The sequence below is a fragment of the Leucopleurus acutus genome (assembly GCF_964270905.1).
Source record: "Leucopleurus acutus genome assembly, chromosome: 8".
In the NCBI taxonomy this organism is placed as follows: domain Eukaryota; kingdom Metazoa; phylum Chordata; class Mammalia; order Artiodactyla; family Delphinidae; genus Leucopleurus; species Leucopleurus acutus.
Window position 1 is genome coordinate 30,321,682 of NC_139151.1, and position 10,620 is coordinate 30,332,301.

The following is a 10,620-nucleotide window of genomic DNA, read 5'->3' on the forward strand; positions in this document are numbered from 1 at the left end:
TATTTCCATTTCTCTAGGAGGTGGGTCAAAAAGGATCTTGCTATGATTTATGTCATAGAGTGTTCTGCCTATGTTTTCCTCTAAGAGTTTGATAGTTTCTGGCCTTACATTTAGGTCTTTAATCCATTTTGAGGTTATTTTTGTGTATGGTGTTAGGGAGTGATCTAATGTCATACTTTTACATGTACCTGTCCAGTTTTCCCACCAACACTTGTTGAAGAGGCTGCCTTTCTCCACTGTACATTCCTGTCTTCTTTATCAAAGATAAGGTGACCATATGTGCATGGGCTTATCTCTGGGCTTTCTATCCTGTTCCATTGATCTATATTTCTGTTATTGTGCCACTACCATACTGTCTTGATTACTGTAGCTTTGTAGTATAGCCTGAAGTCAGGGAGCCTGATTCCTCCTGCTCCATTTTTCGTTCTCAAGATTGCTTTGGCTATTCGGGGTCTTTTCTGTTTCCATACAAATTGTGAAATTTTTTGTTCTAGTTCTGTGAAAAATGCCAGTGGTAGTTTCATAGGGATTGCATTGAATCTGTAGATTGCTTTGGGTAATAGAGTCATTTTCACAATGTTGATTCTTCCAATCCAAGAACATGGTATATCTCTCCACCTATTTGTATCATTTTTAATTTCTTCCATCAGTGTCTTATAATTTTCTGCATACAGGTCTTTTGTCTCCTTAGGTAGGTTTATCCCTAGATATTTTATTATTTTTGTTGCAAATGGTAAATGGAAGTGTTTTCTTGATTTCACTTTCAGATTTTTCATCATTAGTGTATAGGAATGCCAGAGATTCCTGTGCATTAATTTTGTATCCTGCTACTTTAGCAAATTCGTTGATTAGCTCTAGTAGTTTTCTGGTAGAATCTTTAGGATTTTCTATGTATTGTATCATGTCATCTGCAAACAGTGACAGTTTTATTTCTTCTTTTCCAATTTCGATTCCTTTGATTTCCTTTTCTTCTCTGATTGCTGTGGCTAAAGCTTCCAAAACTATGTTGAATAAGAGTGGTGAGAATGGGCAACCTTGTCTTCTTCCTGATCTTATTTGAAATGCTTTCAGTTTTTCACCATTGAGGACGATGTTGGCTGTCGCTTTGTCATATACGGCCTTTATTATGTTGAAGAAACTTCCCTCTATGCCTACTTTCTGGAGAGTTTTTATCATAAATGGGTGTTGAATTTTGTAGAAAGCTTTCTCTGCATCTATTGGGATGGCCATATGGTTTTTCTCCTTCAATTTGTTAATATGGTGTATCACATTGATTTGCGTACATTGAAGAAAACTTGCATTCCTGGAATAAACCCTACTGGATCATGGTGCATGATCCTTTTAATGTGCTGTTGGATTCTGTTTGCTAGTATTTTGTTGAGGATTTTTGCACCTATGTTCATCAGTGATACTGGCCTGTAGTGTTCTTTCTTTGTGACATCCTTGTCTGGTTTTGGTGTCAGGGTGATGGTGACCTCGTAGAATGAGTTTGGGAGTATTCCTCCCTCTGCTATATTTTGGAAGAGTTTTAGAAGGATAGGTGTTAGCGCTTCTCTAAATGTTTGATAGAATTTGCCTGTGAAGCCATCGGGTCCTGGGCTTTTGTTTGTTGGAAGATTTTTTAATCACAGTTTCAATTTCAGTGCTTGTGATTGGTCTGTTCATATTTTCTATTTCTTCCTGATTCAGTCTTGGCAGTTGTGCATTTCTAAGAATTTGTCCATTTCTTCCAGGTTGTCCCTTTTATTGGCATAGAGTTGCTTGTAGTAATCTCTCATGATATTTTGTATTTCTGCAATGTCAGTTGTTACTTCTCCTTTTTCATTTCTAATTCTATTGATTTGAGTCTTCTCCCTTTTTTTCCTGATGAGGCTGGCTAATGGTTTATCAATTTTGTTTATTTTCTCAAAGAACCAACTTTTAGTTTTATTGATCTTTGCTATCGTTTCCTTCATTTCTTTTTCATTTATTTCTGAACTGATATTTATGATTTCTTTCCTTCTGCTAACTTTGGGTTTTTTTTTGTTCTTCTTTCTCTAATTGCTTTAGGAGCAAGGTTAGGTTGTTTATTCGACATGTTTCCTGTTTTTTAAGGTAGGATTGTATTGCTATAAACTTCCCTCTTAGAACAGCTTTTGCTGCATTCCATAGGTTTTGGGTCATCGTGTCTCCATTGTCATTTGTTTCTAAGTATTTTTTTATTTCCTCTTTGATTTCTTCAGTGATCACTTCGTCATTAAGTAGTGAATTGTTTAGCCTCCATGTGTTTGTAATTTTTACAGATCTTTTCCTGTAATTGATATCTAGTCTCATAGCATTGTACTCAGAAAAGATACTTGATACAATTTCAATTTTTTTTAAATTTACCAAGGCTTGATTTGTGACCCAAGATATTATCTATCTTTGAGAATGTTCAATGAGCACTTGAGAAAAATGTGTATTATGTTGTTTTTGGACGGAATGTCCTATAAATGTCAATTAAGTCCATCTTGTTTAATGTATCATTTAAAGCTTGTGTTTCCTTATTTATTTTCATTTTGGATGATCTGCCCATTGGTGAAAGTGGGGTGTTAAAGTCCCCTACTATGAATGTGTTACTGTCGATTTCCCCTTTTATGGCTGTTAGTATTTGCCTTATGTATTGTGGTGCTCCTATGTTGGGTGCATAAATATTTACAATTGTTATATCTTCTTCTTGGATCTACCCCTTGATCATTATGTAGTGTCCTTCTTTGTCTCTTCTAATAGTCTTTATTTTCAAGTCTATTTTGTCTGATATGAGAATTGCTACTCCAGCTTTCTTTTGGTTTCCATTTGCATGGGATATGTTTTTCCATCCCCTCACTTTCAGTCTGTATGTATCTCTAGGTCTGAAGTGGGTTTCTTGTAGACAGCATATATATGGGTCATCTTTATTTATTTATTTATTTATTTATTTACGGTACATGGGCCTCTCACTGTTGTGGCCTCTCCCATTGTGGAGCACAGGCTCCGGACATGCAGGCCCAGCAGCCTTGGCTCGCAGCCGCTCCGCAGCATGTGGGATCTTCCCGGAATGGGGCACAAACCCGTGTCCCCTGCATCGGCAGGAGGACTCTCAACCACTGCACCACCAGGGAAGCCCTGGGTCTTCTTTCTGTATCCATTCAGCCAGTCTGTGTCTTTTGGTGGGAGCATTTAATCCATTTACATTTAAGGTAATTATCGATATGTATCTCCCTACTCCCATTTTCTTAACTGTTTTGAGTTTGTTATTGTAGGTCATTTCTTTCTCTTGTGTTTCTTGCCTAGAGAGACCTTTAGCATTTGTTGTAAAGCTGGTTTGGTGGTGCTGAACTCTCTCAGCTTTTGCTTTTCTGTAAAGGTTTTAATTTCTCCATCAAATCTGAATGAGATCCTTGCTGGGAGAGTAAACTAGGTTGTAGGTTTTTCTCCTTCATCACTTTAAATATGTCCTGCCAGTTACTTCTGGCTTGCAGAGTTTCTGCTGAAAGATCAGCTGTTAACCTTATGAAGACTCCCTTGTGTGTTATTTGTTGTTTTTCCCTTGTTGCTTTTAATATGTTTTCTTTGTATTTAATTTTTGACAGTTTGATTAATATGTGTCTTGTCGTATTTCTCCTTGGATTTATCCTGTATGGGATTCTCTGTGCTTCCTGGACTTGATTAACTATTTCCTTTCCCATATTAGGAAAATTTTCAACTATAATCTCTTCAAATATTTTCTCAGTCCCTTTCTTTTCGCTTCTTCTTCTGGAACCCCTATAATTCAAATGTTGGTGCATTTAATGTTGTCCCAGATGTCTCTGAGACTGTCCGCAGTTCTTTTCATTCTTTTTTATTTATTCTGCTCTGCAGTAGTTATTTCCAGTATTTTATCTTCCAGGTCATTATCCGTTCTTCTGTCTCAGTTATTCTGCTATTGATCCCATCTAGAGTAAATTTAACATCATTTATTGTGTTGTTCATCTTTGCTTGTTTCATCTTTAGTTCTTCTAGGTCCTTGTTAAAAGTTTCTTACATTTCCTCTATCCTATTTCCAGGATTTTGGATCATCTTTAGTATCATTATTCTGAATTCCTTTTCAGGTAGACTGCCTATTTCCTCTTCATTTGTTAGGTCTTGTGGGTTTTTATCTTGCTCCTTCATCTGCTGTGTGTTTTTCTGTCTTCTCATTTGCTTAACTTACTGTGTTTGGGGTCTCCTTTTTGCAGGCTGCAGGTTCGTAGTTCCCGTTGTTTTTGGTGTCTGTCTCCAGTGGTTAAAGTTGGTTCAGTGGGTTGTATAGCCTTCCTGGTGGAGGGGACTAGTGCCTGTGTTCTGGTGGATGAGGCTGGATCTTGTCTTTCTGGTGGGCAGGTACATGTCTGGTGGTGTGTTTTGGGGTGTCTGTGGACTTATTATGATTTTAGGCAGCCTCTCTGCTAATGCATGGTTTTGTGTTTCTGTCTTGTTAGTTGTTTGGCATATGGTGTCCAGCACTGTAGCTTGCTGGTCATTGAGTGAAGCTGGGTGTTGGTATTGAGATGGAGATCTCTGGGAGGTTTTTGCCATTTGATATTATGTAGAGCTGGAAGGTCTCTTTTGGATCAGTGTCCTGAAGTTGGCTCTCCCACCTCAGAGGCACAGCACTGACTCCTGGCTGCAGCACCAAGAGCCTTTCTTCCACCTGACTCAGAATAAAAGGGAGAAAAAGTAGAAAGAAGGAAAGAAAGAAAGAGGATAAAAGAAAATAAAATAAAGTTATTAAAATAATTTTTTTAAGTAAAAAAAAAAAAAATGGACCCATAGAACCCTAGGACAAATGGTGAAAGCAATGCTATACAGACAAAATCTCACATGGAAGCATACACATACACACTCACAAGAAGAGGAAACGAGGAAAAAATAATAAATCTTGCTCTCAAAGTCCACCTCCTCAATTTGGGATGATTTGTTGTCTATTCAGGTATTCCACAGATGTAGGGTACATCAAGTTGATTGTGGAGTTTTAATCCACTGCTTCTGATGCTGCTGGGAGGGATTTCCCTTTCTCTTTTTTGTTCGCATAGCTCCCGGGGTTCAGCTTTGGATTTGGTCCCGCCTCTGCGTGTAGTTCGCCGGGGAGCTTCTGTTATTCGCTCAGACAGGACGGCGTTAAAGGAGCCGCTGATTCGGGGCTCCGGCTCACTCAGGCCGGTGGGAGAGAGGGGTACGGAGTCCGGGGCGAGCCTGTGGCGGCAGAGGCTGGCATGACGTTGCACCAGCCTGAGGCGTGCCATGCGTTCTCCCGGGGTATGTTGTTCCTGGGTCCTGGGACCCTGGCAGTGGCGGGCTGCACAGACTCCCTGGAAAGGAGGTGTAGAGAGTGACCTGTGCTCACACACAGGCTTCTTGGTGGAGGCAGCAGCAGACTTAGCGTCTCATGCCCATCTCTGTGGTCCGCGCTGTTAGCTGTGGCTCGCGCCTGTCTCTGGAGCTCCTTTAAGCAGCACTCTTAATCCCCTCTCCTCATGCACCGGGAAACAAAGAGCGAAGAAAAAGTCTCTTGCCTCTTCGGCAGGTCCAGACTTTTCCCCAGAGTCCCTCCCAGCTAGCCGTGGTGCACTAACCCCTTCAGGCTGTGTTCATGCCTCCCTTTCTCTCCCTGCGCTCCGACCGAAGCCCAGCCTCAGTTCCCAGCCCCGCCCTCACTGTCGGGTGAGCAGACAAGCCTCTCAGGCTGGTGAGTGCCGGTCGTCACCAATCCTCTGTACGGATATCTCTCCACTTTGTCCTCTGCACCACTGTTGCTGTGCTCTCCGCCATGGCTCTGAAGCTTCCCCACTCCGCCACCCACAGTCTCCACCCGTGAAGGGGCTTCTAGTGTGTGGAAACCTTTCCTCCTTCACGGCTCCCTCCCACTGGTGCAGGTCCCGTCCCTATCCTTTTGTCTCTGTTTATTCTTTTTTCTTTTGCCCTACCCAGGTACGTGGGGAGTTTCTTGCCTTTTGGGAGGTCTGAGGTCTTCTGTCAGCGTTCAGTAGGTGTTCTGTAGGAGTTGTTCCACGTGTAGATGTATTTCTGATGTATCTGTGGGGAGGAAGGTGATCTCCGCATCTTACTCTTTGGCCATCTTCCCCTAGATCCTCCCGGTAGAACATCTTGCCTCAATGATCAGAGTGGTGATTGCTGAAGGGTGGGGTGCCTGTGGCAATTTCTTAAAATAAGACAACAATAACATTTGCCACATCAATTGACTCTTCCTTTCATGAATGATTGTCTGTAGTGTGCAATGCTGTTTGATAGCATTTTACCCACAATAGAACTTATTTCAAAATTGAAGTCAATCCTTTCAAACACTGCAGCTGCTCTATCAACTTAGTTTACATAATATTCTAAATCTTTTTATTTATTTATTTTTTGTCATTTCAACAATCTTCACAGCGTCTTTACCCGGAGTAGATTCTATCTCCAGAAGCCACTTTCATTTCTCATCCATAAGAAGCAATTCCTCATTCATGAAATTTTTATCATGAGATTGCAGCAATCCAGTCCCATCTTCAGGTTCCCCTTCCAATTCTAGTCCTCCTTCTATTTCTACCACACCTGTAGTTACTTCCTCCACTTATGTCTTGAACCCCTCAAAGTCATCCATGAGGGTTGGAATCAACTTCATCCAAACTCCTGTTAACATTAATATTTTGACCTTGTCCCATGAATCACATATGTTCTTAATGGCATCTAGAATGGTGAATACTTTCCAGAAGGTTTTCAATTTACTTTGCCCAAATCCATTAGATGAATCACTATCTTTGGCATCTATAGCCTTATGAAATGCAATTCTTAAATAACAAGACTTGAATGGCAAATTTTTTTCTTAATCCATAGGCTGCAGAATGGATGTTTTGTTAACAGGCATGAAAACAACATGAATCTCATTGTACATTCCCATCAGAGCTCTTGGGTGATGAGGTAGATTGTCAATGAAGAGTAATATTTTGAAAGGAATCTTTTTTTCTGAGCAATGGGTCTCAACAGTGAGCTTAAAATATCCAGTAAATCATGTTGTAAACAGATGTGCTGTCACTCAGGCTTTGTTGTTGCATTTATAGAGCACAGGCAGAGTAGACTTAGCATAGTTCTTTAGGACCCTAGGATTTTTTGAATGGTAAATGGGCATTGGCTTCAACTTGAAGTCACCAGCTGCATTAGACCCTTCTAAAAGAGTCAGCCTGTCCTTTGAAGTTTTTGAAGCCAGGCACTGACTTCTCTCTAGCTATGAAAGTCCTAAATAGCAACTTCTTCCAATAGAAGCTATTTCATCTACATTAAAAATCTGTTGTGAAGTGTAACCACCTTCATTAATTATCTTAGCTAGATGTTCTTAATAACTTGCTGCTGCTTCTACATCAGCACTTACTGCTTCACTGTGCACTTTTATGTTATAAGGATGGCTTCTTTCTGTAAACCTCATGAACCAAACTCTGCTAGCTTCAAACTTTTTTTTCTGAAGCTTCGTCACTTCTCTCAGCCTTAATAGAATTGAAGAAAGTCAAGGTCTTGCTCTAGATTAGGCTTTGGCTTAAGGGAATGGTGTAGCTGGTTTGATCTTCTATCCAGACCCCAAAAACTTTCTCCATACCCCCATAAGTCTGTTTCACTTTCTTATCATTTGTGTGTTGACTGGGGTAGCACTTTTAATTTCCTTCAAGAGCTTTTCCTTTGCATACACAACTTGACTAAACATTTGGTGCAAGAGGCAGAGCTTTCAGCCTGTCTTGGCTTTCAACATGCCTTCCTCACTAAGCCTAATCATTTCTAGTTTTTGATTTAACATGAGAGTGGTATGATTCTTCCTTTGACTTGAACACTTAGAGGTCATTGTAGGGTTATTAACTGGCCTAATTTCAAAATTGTTGTGTCTTAGGGAATAGGGAGGCCCAGGAGAGGGAGAGAGGGAATAGCTGGTCAGTGGAACAGTCAGAACAAACACTTTTATTGACTAATTTTGCCATCTTATATGGGTGCAGTTCATGGTACCCAAAACAATTATAATAGTAACATCAAAGATCATTAATCATAGATCAGCATAAGTATAATAATAATGAAAATTTTGACATATTGTAAGAATTACCAAAATGTACACAGACCCAAAGTAAGCAAATGCTATTGGAAAAATGCAGCCGATAGACTTTCTCAATGCAGGGTTGCCACAAACCTTCAATTTGTAAAAAACACAGTATCTGCAAAGTTCAACAAAACAAGGTATGCCTGTACAAGAGTTTAGCTATTTGTCAATAAAGAAATGTGAGGTCTAATAAAATTCTTTGATGAACATATTCATAGTCTTAACATAGCTTGTTTAGTTCCTGTTATGTAATGGAGATTTATTACAATATTTTCTATTATACTAACTACAACTCTGTGGGCTGTGGATATTTATCTCCATATAACAGATAAGAAAACTGAAGAACAAAGAGACAAAATGACCATCTTGAGGCATACAGCTGTCATGTGACAAAACAAGTTTGAGCTCATGTTTCTGACTCAAAATAAATCTACATGTTGATGTTTTAGATCTGGAACCTACATGTTGTAAACGTGTTTTCTTACAACATTTTGTAAACATTTTATTTTTTTAAGGTTGTATTCATTTATTTCATTTTCTTTTTGGCCCTCTTTCAGTATTTTGTAAAACTCTTGTTGAAAATGTAAGGACCTCAGTTATAATAAGAGGATTCCATGGTTTTGTCTGGGAGAAAAATCTAAAGCAACTGTTTTAAAGTTGGAATTGCACACTTCTGGGAGCTTGGTGTGGTGGTGACATCAGTGGGAATTAAAGTCAGAGACTCTCAAAGGGAAGGTTACCCTCAGTGGGATGATGTCAATGAGCTATATTCTTAAATTTTTTATATTTAGAAATAATTTAAAACCTACAAAAAGTTGCAAAAAATGGTAAAGAACACCCTATGTTCTTTATGCATATTCATCTATTATTAATATTTTGTTCCATTTGCTTTCTCTATATGCAAATACATGTTATGTTTTTTCCTGAACATTTGAAAATAAGTTGTGTACATCATGGCTTTTTACTCTTAAAAAAGTCTATGTGTATTTCCTAAGAAAAAGAATGGTTTCTTACATATCAATAGTTTGGTCACCAACTTCAGTAAATTTAACGTTAAAATATAATTTTATAATCTATTTTCTATATTTCACTTTTGTCAATTTACCTGCCCAGGAATGTTCTTTTCAGCATCGTTTTCCCTCCAGTACAGGATGCAGCCTAGAACAAATGTTGTATTTACTTACTGTGCCTCCTTTAATCTGGAACAGTTCCCCAGCTTTGCTTTGTCTTATAAGATATTAATTTTTTTTTTTTTTTTTTTTTTTTTTTTTTTTTGCGGTACGTGGGCCTCTCACTGTTGTGGCCTTTCCCGTTGCAGAGCACAGGCTCCGGACGCACAGGCTCAGCGGCCATGGCTCACGGGCCCAGCCACTCCACGGCATGTGGGATCTTCCCGAACCGGGACACGAACCCGTGTCCCCTGCATCGGCAGGTGGACTCTCAACCACTGCGCCACCAGGGAAGCCCCAAGACATTAATATTTTTGAAGAATACAATCAATGGTCCATTTTCTTATAATCCTTTCTTTTCATGTAGAAATTCTCTTTTCAGAGCTTATCTTTGCTTAAACTTTAAGCAAAGATAAACAAGTTGTAACAAGGTAAGCATACTGGAAAGTGTGCTTGGATAAAACAAGACATAGCTTAAATAAAGCATCTAGTTTACACTTAGAAGATTTCATAACCTATGTACGTCTTGAACTAAATGTAGCCCACACCTTTCCCACCATACTAACACAAGCTAGTCAAATAAAACATTCACCAGACATTTAAAGCATAGGAGATAGAAATGTAAACACTGATGGCGCTATAGAGAAAGTACCGTAAGGGAATGATGAAAGAAAGATTAAAAGTAATAAAAAGCAAAGCTTACCCGTTGTACCTTTTGCATAATGACTTAACAGTAACAATTTAACAAAGAGAACTTAAGCTAAACTACCCGAAACCAGACAAGCTACTTATGAACGGTTACTAGAACAAACTCATCTATGTGGCAAAATAATGAGAAGATTTATAAGTAGAGGTGACAAGCCTAATGAGCCTGATGATAGCTGGCTGTCCAGGAAAAGAATTTCAGTTCAACATTAAATGATACTAAAAACCATAATAAGCTTCAACGTATATTTAAACGTTAGTCTAAAAAGGTACAGCTTTTCAGATATGGATACAACCTTGACTAGAGAGTAAAAACAAACAACATCATAGCTGGCCTAAAAGCAGCCACCAATTAAGAAAGCATTCAAGCTCAACAACAAAACACATTTCAATTCCAATATTAAGTAAATCAACTCCTAGCATTATTACTGGACTAATCTATAAGACTATAGAAGTAATACTGTTAACATGAGTAACAAGAAATATTTCTCCTTGCACAAGCTTACATCAGCAACTAATATTATACTGATAATTAACAGTAAATAAATATAATCCAACACTAAACTATTTATTAAAAATACTGTTAACCCAACACAGGCGTGCACCTAAGGAAAGATTAAAAAAAGTAAAAGGAACTCGGCAAACACAAACCCCACC